This window comes from Hyperolius riggenbachi, chromosome 4 (genome assembly GCF_040937935.1).
Source record: "Hyperolius riggenbachi isolate aHypRig1 chromosome 4, aHypRig1.pri, whole genome shotgun sequence".
Taxonomy (NCBI): Eukaryota; Metazoa; Chordata; class Amphibia; order Anura; family Hyperoliidae; genus Hyperolius; species Hyperolius riggenbachi.
Genome location: NC_090649.1, coordinates 115,758,069 through 115,781,642, shown reverse-complemented (window position 1 = coordinate 115,781,642; position 23,574 = coordinate 115,758,069).

The following is a 23,574-nucleotide window of genomic DNA, read 5'->3' as shown; positions in this document are numbered from 1 at the left end:
ATTCGCCGCTACCTGCCGCGCCGAGCCACCCCCCCACCCCAGACCCCTGCGCCGCCTGGCCAATCAGTGCCAGGCAGCGTTGAGGGGCGGATCGGGATTCCCTATGACGTCCCGACGTCCATGACGTCGGTGACGTCATCCCGCCCCGTCGCCATGGTGACCGGGAAAGCCCTGCAGGAAATCCCGTTCTGAACGGGATTTCCTGCTTACTCTGATCGCCGAAGACGATCGGAGTGGATGGGGGGATGCCGCCGCTCAGCGGCTATCATGTAGCGAGCCCTGGGCTTGCTACATAATTTAAAAAAATAAAAAATAAAAAAAAAGTTCTGCGCTGCCTCCTTGCCGGAGGAATTGAACAGGCAAGGAGGTTAAATAGATATGGTCACTAACCATAATTTTAAATATCTTTATTGCCTTTTTGACTCCTGATAGTTAAGCCAGGGAATGCCTTATTAGCATGCATGAGAACTGTATACCACCTCATATAATTTCCTTCCTTATGTCAAGCAGTATTGGGCTCTGCTTGACGTCCATGGGAATCTATGCCATCTGCCTCTTAAAGGAGCTCTGTCGCAGAAATCTTAAAATTTTAAATGTATGTAAAGACATACAAATAAGAAGTGTGTTTCTTGCAGGATAAAATGAGGCATTAATTACTTTTCTCCTATCTTGCTGTCACTTACAGTAAGCAGTACAAATCTGACATTACCGACAGGTTTTGGGCTAGTCCATCTCTCCATATGAGATTTTCAGCATATCCTTTATAAAGACACTCCCTGAAAAAGATTCATTGGTGGCCAGCTTGCCTAATTACCGTACACTTTTTTGGCAGTTGGACAGAGCAACTGCCTTCACTAAGTGCTTTTGAAAAAAAAGAAAGCCCTGAGAACCACCCACGAGGAGATGGGCTAGTCCAAAACCTGTTGGTTCTGCCAGATTTCTAGTACTTTAAGTGACAGCAGCATAGGAGAAAAGTAATGTTTGGCTCATTTTACTCTGGAAGCAATGTACATCTTATTTGTATATGTTTACATATATTTTACATTTTAAGATTTTCGCAACAGTGGTCCTTTAAGTATAAGATATGTCTGCATATGCATAGCAGATTACAGAATCTGATATTTCATCCACATACAGACTGTGGCAGTCCCTTTAAACATATTAAGAATATAGACTAGAATGTTTTAACATATTTGGAATCTCCAATAAGCAGGGCCGGATTTGTACCTTTTACCGCCCAAGGCCTACTGTCACCAGCCGCCCCCCCCCCCCCCCCCCCTTTACAACACCTCCACAGCCCCAAACTTACACTTTCTGCCAAGCAAAAAGTCTTAGTCTCAACCTGGCACGAAATACATAAAATACTTAACAGATTACCCCGGTGCCCACTGTTCCTGCCCTGGGACCCTCTGAACATATTCAGGCCCCTCACTGCTGCCTGGGACCCTCATCTACGCTGTGGCTGCAACACTCCCATCTGTGTGCAATAATACTGGATCTGCACAATAATGGTCCGCACATGCCCAGTAGCTCAAAGCCTTTAGTGCATGTCTGTTTCCTCTGTGCACAAGTGACTTTGTGCTAATTAGAATGTGAGTGCCTTACTCATGTGTGCCCAGTACAGTTGCACTTGTACATGGGAGTGCAGCCATGAAAAAAAATATGGTCCTGTGCAGCAAATTGGTGCTGAATATGTTCATGACCCCCAGTATAGGTAGCCAGATTCTGTCCACCCCCTTAGTATAGGTCAGGGGTCTGCAACCTTTAAGACATAAAGAGCCACTTGGACCCGTTTCCGAAAAGAGAAAAAAACTGGCAACCGCAAAACCATTATAAAACAAATCTAACACTGCATATATTGTTTCTTACCTTAATGCTATATACAGGATCAGATATGACCCCAATATGCACAAATTGTTATTATTATTATTTAGTATTTATATAGCGCTGACATATTACGCAGCGCTGTACAGTATATATATATATATATATATATATATATATATATATATATCTTGTCACTAACTGTCCCTCAAAGGAGCTCACAATCTAATCCCTACCATTGCCATATGTCTATATTATGCAGTGTAGGTACTGTAGTCTAGGGACAATTTTTTTAGGGAGAGCCAATTAACTTATCCGTATGGGGTTTTTTTTGGAATGTGGGAGGAAACCGGAGTGCCCGGAGGAAACCCACGCAGACACGGAGAGAACATACAAACTCTTTGCAGATAGTGCCCTGGCTGGAATTCGAACCAGGGACCCAGCGCTGCAAGGCGGGAGAGCTAACCACTACGCCACCGTGCTGTTAGCAGATATGACCCCAAAATGCACAAATCCTAAGCAGATATGACCCCAATATGCACAAATTGTTAGCAGATATAACCCCAATATGCACAAATTGTTAGCAGATATGACCCCAATATGCACAAATTGTTAGCAGATATGACCCCAATATGCACAAATTGTTAGCAGATATGACCCCAATATGCACAAATGCTAAGCAGATATGACCCCAATATGCACAAATCGTTAGCAGATATGACCCCAATATGCACAAATCATTAGCAGATATGACCCCAATATACACAAATCATTAACAGATATGACCCCAATATGCACAAATCGTTAGCAGATATGACCCCAATATGCACAAATCGTTAGCAGATATGACCCCAATATGCACAAATCCTTTAGCAGCTATGACCCCAATATGCACAATCCTTCAGCAGATTTGACCCCAATATGCACAATCCTTCAGCAGATCTGACCCCAATATGCACAATCATTCAGCAGATCTGACCCCAATATGCACAATCCTTCAGCAGATCTGACCCCAATATGCGCAATCCTTCAGCAGATCTGACCCCAATATGCACAATCCTTCAGCAGATCTGACCCCAATATGCACAATCCTTCAGCAGATATGAAAAGAAAAACCCATTTACTCACCTAGTCAGAAGACCCCCTGTCACGATCTCCTCCTGTCCCGACCTCCTTGTGGCGCGCAACTCCCACGATCCTCTTCCTTCCCGACGTCACGTCCTGCTTGCATTACACTGCAGGGCTACGGGAAAATGGCCGCCCGAAGCCCTGCACTGCACCGGTCCGGTGGCCTCACTGATAGGCTGCCGAACAGCAGCAGCACACGTCACACGCGCGCCGCAGCCACTGACACACGCTACCGGAGCCACGGCCTAGGAGCCGCGGCAAAGGTGAAAAAGAGCCGCATGCAGCTTTGGAGCCGCGGGTTGCAGACCCCTGGTATAGGTAAACAGATGTCCCCACCCCTTTTTTAGTATAGGTGGTCACATGTTTAAACCCCCCCTCGCCCTTCATTACTATAGGCAGACAGATGCTGTGTGTCTCCCCCCCCTGCCCTTTAGTAAAGGTGGTCCGATGTTGTCCCCCTTTGCCCCTTCACTGTAGGTATCCAGATGTGGTCCCCCCTTTTGTATAGGTAGTCAGAACCTGCCCCCCCCCTTTACAGTAATATAGGTAGTCAGAGGCTTCCCCCCCTCAGAATAGGTAGCCAGATGCCATGCCCCCCCCTCCCTTTAGTATAGGTAGTCAGATTCTGTCCCCCTTGCCCCCCAGTATAGGTAGCCAGTAGCCATGTCCCCCCTTTAGTATAGGTAGTCAGATTCTGTCCCCCTTGCCGCCCAGTATAGGTAGCCAGTAGCCATGCCCCCCCCCCATTAGTATAGGTAGTCAGATTCTGTCCCCCCTTGCCCCCCAGTATAGGTAGCCAGTAGCCATGTCCTGCCCCCTTTAGTATAGGTAGTCAGATTCTGTCCCCCCTTGCCCCCCAGTATAGATAGCCAGGTCCCTCCCTTTAGTATAGGTAGTCAGATTCTGTCCCCCCTTGCCCCCCAGTATAGGTAGCCAGCCCCCCCCCCCTTTAAAATAGGTAGTCAGATTCTGTCCCCCCTTGCCCCCCAGCATAGGTAGCCAGTATCCATGTCCCCCCTCCTTTAGTATAGGTAGTCAGATTCTGTCCCCCCTTGCCCCCCCCCCCCCCAGTATAGTTAGTCAGACGATGCTGCAACTCTCCCCCCCCCCCTCCCAGTATAGTTAGTCAGACGATGCTGCAACTCTTCCCGAACCCCCAACCCCCCCCCCCCCCCCCGCGAGATTGGCCACCAGATGCTATCCCCTGCCAACTCTCTCCCCCCCCCCCCTACCCTTCCCCCCGCAGGCGCCTATGCGGATGTCTTCTCCCTCCCCAAACCCCGAGAAAGAGCGGAAGCAGCAGTGTAACATAAACATACCTCTCCAGACTTCCAGCGCTGCCACCAAAGTTTCCTCTGTCAGCAGCTGCCTTGCATCTCTCCCTCTCCTGCTAGCGTCTCCTGTCATGTGACTCACCGGTAACTTGCCAGCGAGTCACATGTGAGAGCAGGAGAGGGAGAGATGCACAGCGGCCGGCGGCTGACAGAGGAAACTTCGGTAGCAGCGCTGGAAGTCTGGAGAGGTATGTTACTCTGCTGCTCCCGCTCTCTCGGGGTTTGGGGAGGGAGAAGACATCCGCATAGGCTCCTGCTGGGGTGGGGGGGAGAGTTGGAAGGGGATAGCATCTGGCGGCCAATCTCGCGGAGGGAGGTGCGGGCTGCGGCTGAGCTGAGTGACCCTGCTGCCACTCCAAGCCGCGATTGTAAAGGGGCGGGCGGCTGCTGACTTGCGGAGCGGTTCTAACTGCTGGTGACAAGTGCAGTCAGCCTGTCACCACCTGCCGCCCTTTGGAATCTTGTGGATTCTGACGCCCTAGGCACGGGCTTTGGGTGCCTTTCCCTAAATCCGGCCCTGCCAATAAGAGGCAATATTTGCATAAAGTAGAACAGACATGGAAAGCTCACCATTTCTAAAAGAGCACACTACCATCAGAGCCGGATTAAGGCTAAATGGGGCCCTAAGCAAAGTAACTGATTTGGGCCCCCCATCATGTCGTAATAGAATCAGAAGATGCAGCTGCACAGCAATATGTCGCACACACCGGGCAGCCGAGCTACTGGTTGCTATGGGCAACAGCACGCTTTCCTCTGTGGGTGCACAATGCAGGGAATAGCAGCGGCAAAATGCAGAGTGAGAGATGAATGGCTGGGACATTTGCACTCAGGGGCTGGGGCACCCCTGTGAAGAGGGCGCCAGATATCACAGCAGCAGCACTTTCCCCCTGCATCTCCAGCCTGGCATTAGCAGAAAGCTCTGGACACCGCCAAACCGGAAGCCGTTCCCCAGACAGAATTACATAACCACTCCCACCACCGAACAACCAATTTCCTCCCAAACTAGACAGCCACCATGCAGCCTCCATCCCAGTGAATACGATAGTCCAGCAGAGAAGGCAGCTGCAGTGGGGGAGAATGACAGCACCAGATGAATCACATTCACCTTTTGCGATCCAAGCAATAGAGGTCCCGTCATCCAGAGCCCATCTGTCTCCTCTAGAGTGCTGCCACTCTGTTACTACTACTATTACTACTTCCTACTTCATGTCTGATCTGAGAATCAGGAAGTTCAGAGCGAGCGGCTGCACTGTAGAAGAGACAGATGGGTTTCAGATGACGGGACGGGATCTCTATTGCTTGGATCATGGATAGGTGAGTGAGCGTTTGCCATCTGCTGCTATCATTCTTGCTGCAGCTGTGGTTCTCTGTGGGAAGGGAGGGTGGAGTGGGCAGCGGCAGAGCGCACAGTAGCAGGAGGGGGACCTAGGAGGAGAGCCTGGCTCTGAAGACAATCAGCAGTGCACGGCATCATTTGACAAGACAAGACAAACAACATTTATATCGCGCTTTTCTCCTGGTGGACTCAAAGCGCCAGAGCTGCAGCCACTAGGACGCGCCCTATAGGCAGCAGCAGTGTTAGAGAGACTTGCCTACGGTGTCCTACTGAATAGGTGCTGGCTTACTGAACAGGCAGAGCTGAGATTCGAACCCTGGTCTCCTGTGTCAGCGGCAGAGCCCTTAAAGGGACTCCAAGCAGTGCCTGTGGATATGCCTTTAAGCATACCCACAACTAATTCATTACATCCTCACACCTACCAGCATGATGTTTGTAATTATATCCCCCTGGGTTCCTTATATTTCATTGCATTGTGCTGAATCGAGCTGCCAACTTTGGAGAAAAGTCGTCCTGTGGCCGTGATTTTGATCGTAAAAATATCAAAAACTAAAAGGCATAGAGCAGCTGTTTATATATCATTGGAAAGAGGAGAAAAAGAGCTTTAAAATGATATGCATCTGTCCATAGTTACTGCACTGCTCAGAGTCCCTTATAACCTTTATACCATCCAGCCACCGCTGACTTTGGAGAAAAGTCGTCCTGTGGCCGCGATTTCGATCGCGAAAATATCTAAAACTAAAAGACATAGAGCAGCTGTTTATATATCATTGGAAAGAGGAGAAAGAGAGCTTTAAAATGATATGAATCTTTCCAAAGTTACTGCACTGCTCAGAGTCCCTTTAACCATTATACCATCCAGCCACCGCTGACTTTGGAGAAAAGTCGTCCTGTGGCCGTGATTTCAATCGCGAAAATATCGAAAACTAAAAGGCATAGAGCAGCCGTTTAGATATCATTGGAAAGAGGAGAAAGAGAGCTTTAAAATGATATGCATATTTCCATAGTTACTGCACTGCTCAGAGTCCCTTTAACCATTATACCATCCAGCCACCTCTGACTTTGGAGAAAAGTCGTCCTGTGGCCGCGATTTCGATCGCGAAAATATCGAAAACTAAAAGGCATAGAGCAGCTGTTTATATATCATTGGAAAGAGGAGAAAGAGAGCTTTAAAATTATATGAATCTTTCCATAGCTACTGCACTGCTCAGAGTCCCTTTAACCATTATACCATCCAGCCACCGCTGACTTTGGAGAAAAGTCGTCCTGTGGCCGCAATTTCAATCGCGAAAATATCGAAAACTAAAAGGCATAGAGCAGCCGTTTAGATATCATTGGAAAGAGGAGAAAGAGAGCTTTAAAATGATATGCATCTTTCCATAGTTACTGCACTTCTCAGAGTCCCTTTAACCATTATACCATCCAGCCACCGCTGACAGGATGGCAAGGGCTGGTTTATGTGCTAATGGGGCCCCTTTGACTCTGAATGGGGCCCCAAGCGACTGCTTTTGTTGCCTGGTCGGTAATCCGGCCCTGACTACCATGATAGAGCTGGTGAAGAAGGGTGGAGGCGTCCAAAAATAAATATTTCTCAGAGTATACATTATGAAGACATAAATAAATACATGAGGTATCTTACCTCTCCAGATGACCCGACCCAGAAAAACAAGGGTTTAGATCAGGCAGGGCCGGGCCGAGGCATAGGCTGGAGAGGCTCCAGCCTCAGGGCGCAGTGTAGGAGGGGGAGCACAATTCATTCAGCTGTCATTCCTATTTGTGTTTGAAACAGAAAGAAATAAGAAAAGGGGATACATAGCAGTGACTGCAAGCCAGATAACTAGATATTAAGGTGTTGGGGAGGTTGTGGGCCCTGTGGCGCCTCTTAGTCTAATAGCAATCAGTGTGTGACGGCTGGGGTGGCAGGGATGGAGGGGCGCACTTTGGTGTCTCAGCCTTGGGTGCTGGAGGACCTTGTCCCGCCTCTGAGATCAGGTAAGGTTTATTCAAGTACAATTAAAAAAGACAACGCGTTTCTTGGGTCTCTGCCCGCTTCCACAGGTCAATAAAGTGCCTTAAAGCGGTTCTGAGGTAAAAAACTAACTATAACAAGTAACTTGTCTATATATCTTATCTTCCTCCCTTCTCCCCTCTGCCTCTGAAATCAATGGCTAGTAACCTCCTCCTCTTCCCGCCCAGACTGAGCTCCCATAAGCCCTTGCTACAGTACCAAGGCACAAAAGGAGCTGTGGGCGAGGCTTGTTTAGTTTATAGATAATTAGAGTATTAAAACAAAACCCAAAAAAAGGTTTTGGCTTGAGGAATGCCCTATAAACTATATGAAAGGAACACAATTATGCAATGAGTAAAAGTTTATCTTGGATTCACTTTAAGGAATTAAGTTTACAGCATGGGAGCCAAAATTATGACAGAGCTAGGGATAGGTATTTCTATTTTTGGAGCTCATATATTATTTTATCAATACTAGTAACCAGTAAGGCATGTGGTGTCAGTCTTCCCCTTTGCGGTAATAATAGTAATAACTAGCTGATTGCCCGGCGTTGCCCGGGTATGTATTTGGCTGGTGTTGGCGCCGCCTACTTTTTCTAACCCTAACACACAATTACTCACTGACCAAGTTTGTGAGCTTTGCGGTCTTTGGTATCAATAATCTGCATTGAAATGAAACAAATCTGATTGGGTGTGTGTGGCTCCACCCCCTTTTCTGAATTTGAACCCCAGTCACCCAATAACCAACTGTACCAGGTTTGAGGCCTGTGCCATTAACAGTTCAAGAATGGTAGCAATTAAATAGTCCCCTTGAAAAACAACAGGTGAAGTTTGATTCACTTTTGTAGGCTCCACCCACTTTTCTGAATATTAATTTCAGTCACCCAGTGACCAACTGTGCAAAGTTTAAAAACCCTGCCATTAACAGAATGGCTGCAGTTTACATTTTCTCAGTGAAATTTGTATTTGTCTCCACCCACTGATGACCCAGCGTTGTCCGGGTATGTATTTGACTGGTGTTGGCTCCGCCCACTTTCTAACCCTAACACACAAACACTCAATGACCAAGTTTGTGAGCTTTGGGGTCCTTGGCATCAATAATTTGTATATTCCCATAGAAATTAAACAAATCAGATAGGCTGTTTGTGGCTCCACCCCTCTCCAGCATTTGAACCTCAGTCAACCAATGACCAACTGTAGCAGGTTTGAGGCATCTGCTATTAACAGTGTAAAAATGGCAGCAATTTAAATATTCCACTTGAAAATCAACAGGTGAATTTTGATTGGCTACTATAGGCTCCACCCACTTCCCTGAATATTAATCTCAGTCACTCAGTGACCATCTGGGCAAAGATTGGGAACCCTGAAATAAACAGAAGGGCTGCAGTTTACACTTTTCCAGTGAAATTTGTTTTTGGCTCTGCCCACTTTTTGTAACCTGGACACAAAGTCACTACACAATGCCCAAGTTTGTGAGTTTTGGGGTCCTTGGCATCAATAATTTGTATTTTCCCATTAAATGAAACAAATCTGATTCACTGTTTGTGGCTCTGTCCCCTTTTCTGAATTTGAACCCCAGTGACCCAATGACCAACTGTACCAGGTTTGAGGCTTGTGCCATTAACAGTGCAAAAATGGCAGCAATGTTAATATTCTCCTTGAAAAGTGACATGTGATTTTTGATTGGCATTTTTAGGCTCCACCCACTTTCCTGAATATTAATCCCAGTCACCCGGTAACCAGCTATGCTAAGTTTGAGAACCCTGCCATTAACAGTGAAGAAGGGCTGTAGTTTACAATTTCCCAGAAAAATCTGTTTTTAACTCCACCCACTTTTTGTAACCTTGACACACAGTCACTACTCAATGACCAAGTTTGTGAGCTTTTGGGTTCCTGGCATCAAAATTGTGCTAATATAAGCAGTTTATTCAGCAAAGAAATCTGGCTGTTTTTGGCTCCGCCCCTTTACTGAATTTGAACCCCAAACACTCAAAGGGAACCTGAAGTGAGTAAAATTATTTAAAATAAACACATGACGTAGCTGCAAATGAATATTACATACTTACCTCACTGTCAGTTCCTCTCAGAAGCTCACCATTTTCTCCTTACAGTGATCACTTCCAGTTCTGACAATATTTTGTCAGAACTGAAATATACCAGTTGCTGTCAGTTATATATCAGCAGCTGTGAGTTACAACTGAATGTACAAAGTAATGTCCATGTTTCCCTATGGCTCAAGTGAGCGAAATTACAGTTTAACAGTGTGATGAGCAGGAAGCTGTTATGGGGTAATGGCCATTTTTAAAATGGAGGACGGAGAATTCCATTGATCACAGTGGACAAATGGGACGCGGGAGAGGAGAAAGAGATTGAGGAGTAGACTGCACGGGAGGTAAGTATGACCTGTGCATGTTTATTTTGACTTTTTATTTTCAGTTCAGGTTCTCTTTAACGACCGACTGTAGCAGGTTTGAGGCCTCTGCTATTAACAGTGTGAGAATGGCTGCAGTTTCAACATTCCCCTTGAAAATCAGTAGGTGAATTTTGATTGGCTCTTGTAGGCTCCACCTACTTTTCCAAATATTAATTCTAGTCACCCAGTGACCAACTGTGTGAAGTTTGAGAACCCTGCCATTAACAGTGTAAGAAAAGCTGCAGTTTACATTTATCCATGTAAAAAGTTAGTTGTTTTTGGCTCCGCCCACTATTTCTAATCTTGACATACAGTCACTTAATGACCAAGTTTATGAGCTTTGGCATCAATAAGTTGCATTTCACCATTGAAATTAAACAAATCTGATTGGCTGTTTTTGGCCCGCTCCTTTCAGAATTTAATCCCCAGTCTCCCAGTGACTGACTGTAGCAGATGTTAGGCCTCTGCCATTAAGAGTGCATGAATGTCAGCAATGTAAATATTCCCCTTGAAAATCAAAAGGTGAATTTTGATTGGCTGCTGTAGGCTCCACCCACTTTTCTGAATATTAGTCCCAGTCACCCAGTGGCCAACTGTGTCACGTTTGAGAACCCTGCCAATAACAGAATGGCTGAAATCAATCTAACAAATATCATTGGCTGTTTGTGGCTCCACCCCTTTAGTGAATTTGGATCCCAGTCACCCAATGACTGACTGTATCAGGTTTGAGGCCTCTGCCACTAACAGTGTAAGAATGGTAGCAATGTGAATATTCCCCTTGAAAATCAATAGGTTCATTTTGATTGGCTGTTGTAAGCTCCACCCACATTTCTGAATATTCATCCCAGTCACCCAGTGGCCAATTGTGTAAAGTTTGGGTACCCTGCAATGTAAAAAATGAAGTTGTTGGCACTGCCCACTTTTTCTAACCTTGACATACAGTCACTCAATTATCAAGTTTATCAGCTTTGGGGTCCTTGGTATCAATACTTTGTATATTCCCATTGAAAAATAAACAAATCTGACTGGTTGGGGCTCCGCCCCCTTCCTGAATTTGGACCCTAGTAACCCAGTGACCAACTGTACCAGGTTTGAGGCATCTGCTTTTACCAGTATAAGAAAATGGTAGCAGATGAAATATTCCCTTTGAAAATCAAAAGGTGAATTTTTATTGGCTGTTGTAGGCTCCACCCACCTTCCAAAATCTTAATCTGTCACCCAATGACCAACTGTGCAAAGTTTGAGAACCCTGCCATTAACAGTGTAAGAATGGTTGCAGTTTATATTTTCCCAGTAAAAGTTGTTTTGGCTCCGCCCACTTTTTGTAACCTTGACACACAGTCACTCAATGACCAAGTTTGTGAGCTTTCAGGTTCCTGGCATCAAAAATGTGTGAATGGAAGCAGTTTATCCACTAAGGAAATCTGATTGGCTGTATGTGGCCCCGCCCCTTTAGTGAATTTGGACCCCAGTTACCCAATGACCGACTGTAGGAAGTTTGAAGCCTCTGCCATTAACAGTGTAAGAATAGCAGCAGTTTAAATATTCCCCTTGAAAATCAATAGGTGAATTTTGATTGGCTGTTGTAGGCTCCACCCATTTTCTTGAATCTTAATCGCATTCACCCAGTGACCAAGTGTGGCAAGTTTGAGAACCCTGCGATTAACAGTCTAAGAATGGCTGCAGTTTACATTTTCCCATTTAAAATGAACGGCTGAAATTTGATTGGCTGTTTTATGCTCCGCCCACTTTTCCTGGATTTGTAACCTCGGTCACCAAGTGACCAACTGTGCCAAGTGTGGGGACTCTGGCTTGATTACTGTGAGAATGGCAGCCTTTTACATTTTTGCCATTGACTTGAATGGGTGGAATCTGATTGGCTGTTTGTAGCGCCGCCCACATGTGCAGGGGGGCCGCGAGACCCCCAGAACATATCATCCCAGGTAGTAAGGGATCTGTGTACCAAGTTTCGTTCAAATCGGTCAAGCGGTTTTCGCGTGATCGCGGCACATACACACACACATGAAGATGAGGTGAGAAGCAGAAACACCTCAGGGAATGTAAAATATGGGCCCGTTTCCCCAGAGAAACAACAATACCTAATTAACTTCCTTCCTGCTTCATTACTTCAGTGACAGACCTCTCCCCCTAATCACTCTTTTAGTGCAGGAATCCAGGCAGTCCGCAGCAAAATATTTCTATGCATCTAAAGAATGTGCAAAGTTATGTTATACAGAAGATATAATTAAGGTTCATTTCTGTCCATTGCTGATTTAGGTTCTAAATGTTCAGCTTCGGATCATTAGGAACGTTTTAGCTGAATTTTGCGGAGACAGATATTAAAAACTGCTGCTCAAAAGATGGAAAAATGCAAGAACATTGTCTTAATATCTTGCTATGGAGTACACTGGGAGTCTCATTATTTTATATATAGATGTTATTTAAAGGGTCCACTGCATTAAACTGGTATAAGCTATAGCACATATGTTACTTTTCATTTTAAGCAGTATTAAATTACAGTTCCATGAGATTTCATTCTATCTGCATTTTTCCTTGAAAAGTTATTGTCTGCAGAAGTTTTAATTTTACTGAAAATCTCTCTAGTCAGTTTGTAGACTTTTACCAAGAGAGAACTAGTGAAACGGGTTGGTTGATTGACAATTTTAATATAATCACCATGTATGGTGAAGGTAGATAATAGGGTTTTACTACAGGGAAGTTCAAAGGGTCATTAATTCTGTATCTTTTTCGGCTTGAGGGGAAGATGAAGCGAGTAAAATTATTTAAAATAAACACATAACGTAGCTGCAAATGAATATTACACACTTACCTCGCTGTCAGTTCCTCTTAGAAGCTCAACATTTTATTCTTACAGTGATCCCTTCCAGTTCTGACAATATTTTGTCAGAACTGAAATATACCAGTTTCTGTCAGTTATATATCTGCAGCTGTTAGTTACAAGTGAATGTGCAAGGTAATGTCTATGTTTCCCTATGGCTCAAGTGGGTGATATTACAGTTTAACAGTGGGCTGACCAGGAAGCTGTTATGGGGTAATGGCCATTTTTAAAATGGAGGACAGAGAATTCCATTGATCACAGTGGACAAATGGGGCGCAGGAGAGAAAAAAAGAGATTGAGGAGTAGACTAAACAGGAGGTAGTATGGCCTGTGTATGGTTATTTTGACTTTTCATTTTCAGTTCAGGTTCTCTTTAAGAAGCAGAATATGGATTCTAAACTGCAACTGTGACAGCCCTTTGTCATCTTAACTGACTAACGACCGATCCACGCCGATTGACGTGAACTGACGTGAAGTCATGGGGGCAGAGATTGCATGGGATCTTGCGCGCCAATGTGCTCCGCTCCGTCATCAGCCTCCCAGCTGCTAGGAGACTGTTAGATGGCGAAACCGCTGTCTATTTACATCGTACAGCGCTCGGATCTACAGCAGCGCTGTACTGGGCAGCAGAAAAGTGATCTGCTGTCATAGGCTGAAGCCTATGACAGCCAATCACACTGATTGGCTGGCATGGGGAGGGAGGGGCCGTTAAAAAATAAAAAAAAGAGAAATTTATTGAAAAATAAACAAATAAATATTTTTTTTTTAAATAAATAAACATTGGGGTAGCAATCACAGCCCACCAACAGAAAGCTCTGTTGATGGGCAGAAAAGAGGGGGGATCACTCGTGTGCTGAGTTGTATGACCCTGCAGCGAGGCCGTAATGCTGCAGTGGCCCTATTAGTAAAAAATAGCCTGGTCACTAGAGGGGTTTAAGACTGCAGTCCACAAGAGGTTAACATAAAGCTATAAGACTGAAATATTCTATACTACTAATGTTCTTTGTATTATTCATACTGCACATACAATACACTATCAGGGGCGTCTGAGTCATTAGGCAACTCTAAATTTTTGCCTATGGCGCCGTGGGTGGAAGTGGGCGCCCTCTCGCCAAGTTGCCGCTCTGTGCGTGTTTATTTTATTTTTTTTTTCCAGCCAGTTCGGCGCCGGCCGTGACAGGCAGCTCAGCCTGTGCCCGGCGCCGCCTTCTGGTCCGCCCCCATCCTCTCCTCCTCTCCGAGCGAGCAGCAGCAGCACGCACATTAGTTTATGTGCGAGTGCGATGCCGCCGCCTACTGGTCCGCCCCCTCTCCCCGCCCCCTCTCTCACTCTCGCTGTGTACAGCGTGCGGCCGCCGCACGCTAGGTTGTTTACACGCCGCGCCGGCGCCGCCCCTAACTCCGCCCCCCGCCTGTCAACACGTGCTTGAGGCACCGTGTGTGACGCAGGCAGGACGGAGGGACCAGTGCTACCGCGGCGCCGGCTGACACCTGGCTGACCTGACTGAGCAGTGTGCGCAGTGCGCACAAACTAGCGGAGACGACGACACACACACCTCACATACAGTGAGTGCCATCTCTGCAGATCTGACTGCTAATTTTTCTATATGCATCCTGGCTGGCCCTGATTCCGCCCCCCCCCCCTCCCCGCTCGCCCATGTTGCTTCTGGTAATGGATATTAAATAATACAGGGGCATTAGCATATAGCATCATGCCTGCTGCTGTGTGGGTCTGGGCACAGTGGGCAGGACTCGGAGGGAGACACACATGCTGCACAGTGTGCAGAGCAGCAGAGGGGAGACCCTCATAGTAAATGGCGTGCCCCCTCTTGATATTATATGCCCCACTGTCCCCTGGCTGGCCCTGAGATTTGAGTGTGTGTGTGTGTGGGGGGGGGGGGGGGGGGGGCGGGTGCGGCTGAGCAGAGATGCTGGCGATTGGCGAACATCTGGGCCTATGCTACTTCCGGGGTCGCTATGACCCGGAGTAGTACGCCTGCGTAGTCCGGTGGTGCGCGTCCTAGTATCGCGCTCCTGTTGCTGGGCACTCTCTGCGCATGTGCGTGACGTCATGAGTGACATCACGCCCATGCGCTCATTTTTTTGTGTGTGTGCTTGCTTGTGGTGGGGGCGCGGGGGTGGGGGTGGAATAAGGGTTGGCGCTATGTGAGGGTAGGGGGGGCGCCACAGGTTTTCTTGCCTGGAGTGACAAAGTGGCTAGAAACACCCCTGTACACTATCATATAACTTCAGGTTTACTATAATATGTGTGTATAACTGGGGTACTTTATGTTTTCATTACTTTTCTATGTACAGATTGTGATTCTATTTAACCCTTTCACAGTTATTTATAGGCTTGCAAGTGCTTCAGGCCATTTTATTTCAGCACATTTTTATTTTTTATTTGTTACATGTCCTTGCTTTTAAAGTGGTCTGAAACTCTGACATAGCATTCAATAAAAATGTGTCTTCCTACTTTTATTACTCATATAATTATCATATTTACTTTTGTGCATAAATAATATTGTCTGTTTACAAATTACAAGTTTCCAAAGTGTAGTTTATCTTGCCCTGAAACCTGCCATTGCATTTTATTCAAACTGCTTCTTCTTCTAATTAGCTTTCCTGAGCTGTTTCTGTGCTTGAAGCGCAGAGAGCTTCACAGAGAGCTCCTTTTCACTTGTTACACTGTGTTTACACACATGCATCAACATTGGAATGCAAACAAAGATACTGTTATCTCCAGTTTGGATGCGGATTTGACTCTGAATAGCAGGACAAAGTGCTTTGTTTAAGCATTTCAGTGATGTTCTGCTTAAAAAAAATTCAGGGATAGTAGCTTTCAAGCTGTGAGGAATCTTTTAGAGCAAAGTAGAAATGCTGACTTTCAGACCACTTTAATTAGTACTGCTGTAATGTGTGTTTATGTCCACTTGTCACTAGAGGGCAGTGTGAGTCGATAAAAGAGGACTTCTGCTTTCAGTTTCTGTATCCTCTGCTCTGCAGAGAGAGATCAAAGCATTCCAAGAATGTATAGCGCAGTAAGTTCTGCCAGTTGAGGTCAAAAGCAGTGTACTTATCTCAAACAAGATAACTCAACTGACGCTTCTAATGCAGTGTTCCCCAGCCCTTTCCTCAAGGCCCACCAACAGTGCATGTTTTGTGGAAATTCACAGAGGTAGTTAATCATCTCTGCTCAGACACTGATTACCCCACCTGTGCATGTGTGTGGTTTTCTGCAAAACATGTACTGTTGGTGGGACATGAGGACAGGGTTGGGGAACTCTGTTCTAATGGGTTAATCCCAACATTGAATGTAATAGACTGTCTATGATGGATTCACGTACTGCCATGGTTACGCGTACCATGTGTTAAGAGCCTGGAGTCTAGAAGATTTAGCGTAGGGTTAGATAAAAACAACTTGTTTTAGTCAGAGAAGAGTAAGGATTCATGTCAGGTTTTTATTGGTGCCTGTGTGCCTGTTAGGAAGATTCTGACATTTCTGTCTACATGTCTTTATTATTATTCATTGGATTGATATAGCACCAACACATCACTCAGTGCTTTACAATAAATAAGATTACAGACAGTGGTGCTCATCTGGATTCCGGATATCCGAACTACCTAGATAATCCAAACTTTTTCCAGTATCCGAACTTTGAATAGCAATTCAGATATTTTTCAAAATCCAAATTGACTATCCGAGCCAACTTGGATTTCGCATCTGAAATCCGAAATCCGGGCAGATAGTTAGCTCAGATATCCGAGCAAAAGCCAAAATCACCTTCAATGGCAAAAATCTCTTTTGAAGGCATCCAGGAGAGAGAGAGAGAGAGAAAGAGAGAGAGAGAGAGAGAGAGAGAGAGAGAAAGAGAGAGAGAGAGAGAGACCTCCGAACGGGTTTTTTTTTTGCCATTTTCAAGTCACTTCCGGTGTTCTATCCGGATATCTGAATCCGGACAGATACTGAGGTCGGATATCCGATTCGGATCCGGATTGGAAAATTTTAAACTCGGATATCTGACCTGGATCGGATAGAGGGGTATCCGGATCTAAATTAGATCCAGATAGTGTAAAGTGGTATCCGAGCAGCACTGTTTACAGAGAATAATGATAGGGGTAACAGACAACACAATACAGATAATGAGCAGTAAGGCACACAATGCCAGATCATACACTGGAGTAGTAGTCCAAGTAAGTCAAGTTCATGGTATTCTGTGAGCAGGATGCACAATCAAGTAGAATACACAAGGAGGGAGGACCCTGCTCATAGGCAAATGCAGGGGTGGGTTACAGCTGCCTAGAATCCCCCCTCAAAGCAGGACCGGTGCAGTGTCCGGGGACAAGCACAAGTTGAGACACCAGAATATCTGAAGGTATTTTGCAGCTCACAGCACTGCCCCCTTTCATTCCCTGCTACAGATGACTTTGAATGGAGCAGCAGCATGTGCACAGAGCATGGAGCAGTTCTGGGGAACTTAACAGAGTCAGGTATGAGCACAGCCCTGTGCCCTGCTGTGTGAATGATTCACTCTCCCCTTAATTAACAATGTTGGCTGTCCTCATTATTATCTGTATCCAAATTGTTCCTGATCGATCCCGGTGTCGATCGGGAACAGATCGGACATGTCGGAAATAATTATCAGATCCTGTCAGTTGGACGGGAAATTGCATTATGTCTACCCAGCGTTATGTCCTACCATATTATTGTACTGTATTGTGCATGGCTAAGGGAGACCTTTCAGGAATCCCCCTTCGCCCTTTAACCCTCCTGGCGGTATGAAAAATTCCGCCAGGAGGCAGCGCGGCAGTTTTTTTTTGTTTAATCATGTAGCGAGCCCGGGGCTCGCTACATGATAGCCGCTGCTCAGCGGCATCCCCCGCCCGCTTTGATCGCTTTCGGCGATCTCCGATCAGGAAATCCCGTTCAAAGAACAGGATTTCCTGGAGGGCTTCCCCCGCCGCCATGGCGATGGGGCGGGATGACGTCACCGACGTCAGCAACGTCGTGACGTCATTGGGAGTCCCGATCCACCCCTCGGCGCTGCCTGGCACTGATTGGCCAGGCAGCGCTCGAGGTCTGGGGGGGGCCACGCGCCGCAACGGATAGCGGCGATCGGGCGCGGGGCGGCGGCGATCGGTGTGCTGGCACAGCTAGCAAAGTGCTAGCTGTGTCCAGCAAAAAAAAAATTAAGGAAATCCGCCCAGCAGGGCCGGAGAAAACCTCCTGCGTGGCTTACCCCGAACTACGTTCGGGGTTACCGCCAGGACGGTTAAAATCCTGGGCTTGTGTCTGCTGATGAAGTCTTACAATCTAAAGGGAAGGAATGGTGACAATAGGACACAATACATCTTCAGCCTAAAATCATGAAACAGAAGCATTGCAAGAGGGAGATGAGGGTGATCAGATTTATTATAAATAAAATATTTGAAGAATAACTTTCCACAAAGTCAAGTGAGTAAAAGGTGGTTTTGGGAAAGATAAAGAATAATTGTTTATTTCCCTTTACACAAAGCTTAAAATAATCCCCTAATTGATCATGTAAATTGAATTATTGATTTTGTTACTATACAGAGATCTATGAAACTGGAAGAGAATAGAGCTGCATTGTATAAATACTTTACAACCTCTTCTCCCAGGCAAATGAATAAGGGCTGATTGACTGAGAAGGTCAGCTCACTACACTTAAACCCAAGATCACCCCTTACCCCAACCTTCTCAGCTTATCAACAGAGACAGTCTATTCCATTTAAATCATGGAACTAGAGATTATCGAATTAGATTACCACTGAGAAAGTATGGTCACATCTACCGCTGAAAAACAAACAATATGTGAATTTAATATCATTAAAAAGATTGTACTAATGCCTTTGGACAAAGGAGGAGAGTCCGGGTATTTTAGACAGGAATAGATAAGAGAGTGCACAAAATATGTATACCAGTCTTGGACAATCTCTAGTTTTAAAGAGGTGCTTTAACCCCTTTGGCATTATGATTCTTTACCGATTTTAGGGTCTAAAAGCGGTGCAATTTTTTTTGCACCCTTTCAGACCCTAAAACCTGGAAAAAATCATGCAGCCAGGGAGATCTGCAGCAGTTTTAAAATCACTCACCTCCCTGGCTCCAGCGCTGCAGTTATGCCTCCATCCTCCTGGTGGGGCTGTAACTCTAAAGTGAAATTGTCATGATGACAGCCGGCAATCTCACCAGGAGAAAGCGGAGCCCGGAGAAGAGGAAGAAGAATGGCGGCCGATGTCGGGATCCCCCGGAAGGTAAGTAAAACCGCCCGCTGCACGCTATACTCTGCACACAGCCTCCGGCAGCTACCCCGAGCAGAGGTCAGGTTTACCGCTCTTAGCTGCGTTTTTCCGCCCTGACCCTCGCTTGGGATTACCGCCAAAAAAATTTAATCAAGGATTAAATTCCAATCAGTAGCTGATAAACTCTCTACCATGAAAATCTTTACCTTTTCTCAAATAGATCATCAGGGGGGCCTGTATGGCTGATATTGTAGGGAAAATCCCTCCCACAGTGTGATGTCATGACCAAGGTCCTGACAGTTGTTGTCTGTGAACCTCATTGCATTGTGGGAAATAATGTCTTTTTTCAACCACCAAGCAAGCAGTATATTTCCCCTGTGCATGGAACTCTCAAAAATGAACATTCCGCACAGATCACCTGGTAGAACTAAAGATGTCACCACCAGTGATACATTCAGAATGTAAATCAGGAAGAGGAAAGGTTTTACAGTGGTAAAACACTGATTAAATAACCTATAAATTAATGTTGTAAAAAGTAAGTAATTTTATTTATTATGTTATTTTCACTACAGTTCCTCTTTAAAGTGAATGTTTACCAATTAAAAAATAAAAAAGTCAGATACTCACCTAAGGAGAGGGAAGGCTCGGTCCTAATGAGCCTTCCCTCTCCTTTCCCGGTGCCCAGTCCCGAGCAGGATCCCCCGTAGCAGTATTCGACCAGTTCGGTCAAATAATGCCACTTCTGCAGCCGAAGGTAGCTTTCGAAAGCCTTCGGGAGCATTCGGGCTCCCAAAGACGGGCCGCTCCATACTACGCATGCGCGAGCGCCCTCTATGATGCACTCGCGCGTGCGTAGTATCGAGCGGCCCGTCTTCGGAAGCCCGAGTGCTCCCGAAGACCTCCGAAGTCCCTGCGGCGGCGGACGCGAACGGGGGAGCCAGCGCAGCACGGAGGGCACCGGGAGAGGAGAGGAAAGGCTCATTAGGACCGAGCCTTCCCTCTCCTTATGTGAGTATCTGACTTTTTTATTTTTTAATTGGTAAACACTGGCTTTAAGATATCATCTGCAATGGCTCTATATCATACTGTCTGCAGGAACCTTTGACCATTGTGGAAGGAGTATTACTATTCCAATGAATTTGAAAGAAAATATCCAGATGTGTTAAACCAATACATGGATGAGTTTCTGCACCCTTGGAAACAGTACATACACTCTGAAACAAAACATCCACAAATGTCCAGGCTGGACACTTTGGTAAGCTGAGATGATGAGATGAAGGATCACAGTGCAAAAACATCTCTTGAAATAGGTGCACAAGCAGATAGACACTTTTTGTGATCAAGAGTAGGGATGAGATTTGGAATTCCCCAGAATTCCAATTTCCAAGACTTGGAATTGTAGGCCATTCACAAGACTCGGGAGTATTAGGCCAATCAGAGAATTCAGAAGTGTATTGCGGTTGCCAATTGGATTACCCATAATAGCATCGATCCGCAAAAAATGGCAGATTCTGCAAAAAAAATAATATTATTTTTATGATAGAATTCCGTTGGAGTTGGAAATCGACATTTCTAACCATCAAAAAGTCCCCATTTCAGTGCTCACTCTCAGTTACTGATCTGGAAGTCAGTCGGGGCTATTGTTTTTCTTTGATGGTGTCCTTTACCTCTGGCCTGAACCACTGCTCTAGACTTCTGGAGGTATATTTTCATATCCGCTACTATGGTGTTTGACAGCAGTAAATATGAATAGCCTCTTAACTCATGAATTACAATTTACAAGTTTGGCAAAAATTCACATTGCAAAAGTACAGTGTATTTCCGCAAATATGCAGTATTTTCAAAATGGAAAATAGTATTTTCGTTGCGAAAATGACTTTGGTGAAAATTCAAAGGCAACACTAGTTGTGGCCACACCCACATATGATGCTTTCCAGTGGCACCATTTAGGTCACATGTGATTTGAAAAGTGTGTTTTTAAATACCCTACGGGAGCAATTTTATGTAGTAAGTGGACTTATGAACCCCATACAAACATGAGTACCAAATCAAGTATGCACTTCCCTCATCCATGTCTTATAACAAGTTGTAAATTGATCTCTCCGTCTGTGTCACCTGACCGCCATGGCAGATAAGCTCATTTGAAAGCACAGAATGTTAACAAAATGTCTGCTTCCATGAACAGAGGAAGCAGAAACAGTAAAGATGTATTGCAGGATTTGTATCAGCTGTAACAAAGAAATGTTTTTCTTTAAAGGTTATTATGCTGTTGTTTATCTTTCAGAGCAGAGAGGAAGTTCTGAGTTCAGGTCTGCTTTAAGCTTAAAGAGACTCTGTAACATTAAAAAACGCCCCTGGGGGGTACTCACCTCGGGTGGGGGAAGCCTCGGGATCCTAATGAGGCTTCCCACGCCGTCCTCTGTCCCACGGGGGTCTCGCTGCAGCCCTCCGAACAGCCGGCAACAGACCCGACTGTGACTTCAATATTTACCTTTGCAGGCTCCAGCAGGGGCGCTGTGGCTGCTCTCGGCTCCGAACTACACGGAAATACCCGATCTCAGTCGGGTCCGCTCTACTGCGCAGGCGCCGGAGACTTGCGCCTGCGCAGTAGAGCGGACCCGACAGCAATCGGGTATTTCCGCCTACTTCGGAGCCGACAGCCGTCAGAGCGACTGCGCTGGAGCCGGGAAGATAAATAATGACGTCTCGGCTGTACGGAGGGCTGCAGCGAGACCCCCGAGGGACGGAGGACGGCGTAGGAAGCCTCATTAGGATCCTGAGACTTCCCCCACCCGAGGTGAGTACCCCCCAGGGGACGTTTTCACGTTACAGTTCCTCTTTAAACAAGAATAGTTTATAATAGCTTGAATATGGAGGAATATGAAGGAAATATGCAGTAACAATGGAGCATGGAGATTCTGGCTTAAATAAATAATGTGCTTCTGTCTTGTTTTTACTGTTGTAATGCTGCCAAATATAGTCTACACACCTTTCAATACTTCTTATTTAATTGAACACTGATGGGCAAGATATAATCATATCTGTAAATTGTACAAAGTGTGATTTCCATCTTATCATAATTGTTTCCCCAGTAAGACAAATATTTTTTATAAGGATTATTAGCCTGAAATAACTCATCTTCCTCCCCCTTAGAGAACTTAACTGCTTTAATTATATGTCTCTCTGGTTGTATTTAATCTGTATGGTTACTTATCTGTGAAAATTGTAAATTATAATTGTATCTTGTTACGTGCTTAGCTATTCCTCTTTGTGAACCCACATGTAGACTATAATCATACAATAGGTGTGTTTATATAGCAAAGACTTCTAGCAATTTACAGTAACTAAGTATCTTGCCATTTGGCCACAGCTTCGCAGACTCTCCATTCCAATAGGTAAGTATTTTAGGCAGAATTCAAGGTAGCAAGTAATAGTGACACCTACTAAAAAGGGCGCCCCATTGCCATCAATGCAAATCTTTTCTCTGTTGGAGCCAAGTGTTTAAAAGTGTTTATTTGTAGGTTTTGACTTCTCGAGAAGTTTTGAATCAGGATGATATTATTTATTGTCTAACTTAAATGAATGAGAGTAAGCAAGCTTTCGGCTGTATAGCCTTCGTCTGGCTTTAATCCTGTTTGTTTACAAACTGATGGAATAGACAGCTATGTAATAGCGGCTATGAGAACTGCGCAGGCGCGGACCTGGCGGCTATCTTTAATGAGGCTAATGCAGGCGACCCGAGGGATCGGGTTGGGTCCCGACCTCATGCTAAAAATAAGAAAAAAAACATGGCAGAATTAAACAGAGGGCGCAGATGGCGTCCTCTGAGAATAAAACTTGCAGCCAGGTATTTAATTTTTTTTTTTACCATTCTCACCTCGGAAGTCCTTTAAGTGAAACAGAACATCTAAATGGGGTGAGAGTTGTTAGTTGACATAAGACTCCTTGTTTACACAATATTCACTGAATTGCGACTGTCACAGAGGCATCGTAAATTCAGAGTTCGCAAGTTTATCATCAGCCTCATAGTAATATAAAAAGTTTTTGTCTTTATTCATGCCTTTGTCCACAGCTTTGAACCAATTTATACATTTCGTTTCTGCTATTAATCTATCTTTTGACCATTTGAAGCCACCCTTCAGGGCAGTGACACAAAGATCATTCATGCTGTGTCCATTGGAATGAAAGTGTGTAGCAACTGGGAGTACAGATTTGTTATCCTTAATAGTGTGCCTGTGTCCATTCATACGTTTGCGCAGAGTTTGTCCAGTTTCTCCCATGTACATACCTTTGGGGTATTTAGCATACATCAGATATACCAGATTTTTGGACTTACAGGAAAATGTGCCTTGTACTCTGTAATCCTGTTGTGAACCTGGTTTCGTTAACCTGTCAGTGGAGTAAATGTGTCTGCAGGTCCCAGAACTCCTGA